Below are 1678 nucleotides of genomic sequence, written 5' to 3' on the forward strand. Positions count from 1 at the left end.
AGTTTCTGGTACCAAAAGGTGTTTCTGGTACCAAAAGGTGTTACTGGTACCAAAAGGTGTTTCTGGTCCCCACCTGTCGTTTTGCTCCTCAGCATGGCTTCATAAAAACACTGCAGGATTTCTCAAACATGATGAATGAGTCAGAGCAAGGCTTTGGACATGTTTTTATCAGAGTTTAACATTATAACATGATATGAAATTTAAAAAGTTGATTTTACATGATATTGACCCTTTAAGACCAAACCGACGCATTAAGAAACATTCAAATGGTCCCAGAAATTTTAACATTGAAACCTTTTACTGCTATCAATTTAGCCATTAAAGAATATTTAATTTTAATACAAGAACACTAAATTATTTTACTGAAACTGTCATATCTATGACTGCTGTGGGCCGCTTCCAACCGAACGCAAAAATCACAGATATCAAGTCAAGTCTCATTGAAAACACACTTTCCATGTTTAAACGATAAGCAGTGGACATGACTGAACTTCTTTGTTTTTTGTTTGTTTTGCAGGTAAACAAGGTGCCATATGCAGGCGCTGTGTGACAAAGAGGTTAAAAAKATGGAAGTAAACTGTGCCATTTCTTTCCTGCAGCTATCCCTGTGGGATTTGTAATTTAAGCACAGACCAAAACTGGTAGAAAACACTTCATGAAGTCAGATGGCACCAACCTCTGATTACTGTCCTTTCCTCTGTTTATTTATGCAGCCAACACTTCTCAGGGATAATCGGAAGTTTAAAAATTAAGACCTGACAAAATGAAAGTTAAGACCTTGGATGAAAARCTGGGCATTTTWAAGACTTTTTTAGGCCTAAAAMTTTGAWTTTCAAATTTTAGACTTTAGARTTTTTAAGACCCTGGATGAACCCTGTATAAACCTGTTGCTATTTTATATCAAGATTTCATGTTCTATATTCTAACAACAGATATAATCAATCCAATAGACACTCACTGACCTAGATACTCACACCAGATTTAAATGATTTCAATGACAGAAGATAAAGTGAGAAGTGAGGAAAATGTAGGTTTATTACAACTGATTGTGATATTGTACAGAGGATATCTTTCTAACATTGTGCAGTCCTTTGTTGTCAGTCAGGTAATGACCCAAGTGAAGCTGGGAAAGTTCATTTTCAGCAAGATAACATTGAACAAAGGTGTATGTCGGGAAATGTTTATTTCTTGTGTTCCTGAAAGTCACTTAAGTTGGCCTCCTACGGCAGGAAGAGTTGAGCTTCAAAGAAAATTTTAATTTTATGAACAAAGACAACTGAAGTCCTTATCAGTGTCTTATAACTGAGCCATGTAATTCTAAACATTACTCCATGACTAACTGCAAGTAACTGAAATATGTCATTTTAATTCAATTCTGTATTAAAATAAAATGAAATTAAATTAAATTTGATCTATCCAGTGTCAGCTGCCCTGGGGCAGATTGACTGAGTCAAGGCTGTCATGCACCTGCACATCAAGCCCTCTCATTGATGTGTGTATACACAAACACTAGACGCCTTTAGGGATGGGAAACTGTCCCTATTTTCAGATCATAAATCATGGTCACTGCTATCGCCGATAGACGATCCAATTGGATGATAAGTAGGGGTGTCCCGATACCAGTTTTTTCAAGACTGAGTACAAGTACGAGTACTTCAGTTTAGGTACTCACCGATAC

The sequence above is a fragment of the Austrofundulus limnaeus genome, unplaced genomic scaffold, assembly GCF_001266775.1.
Source record: "Austrofundulus limnaeus strain Quisiro unplaced genomic scaffold, Austrofundulus_limnaeus-1.0 Scaffold399, whole genome shotgun sequence".
Lineage (NCBI taxonomy): Eukaryota > Metazoa > Chordata > Actinopteri > Cyprinodontiformes > Rivulidae > Austrofundulus > Austrofundulus limnaeus.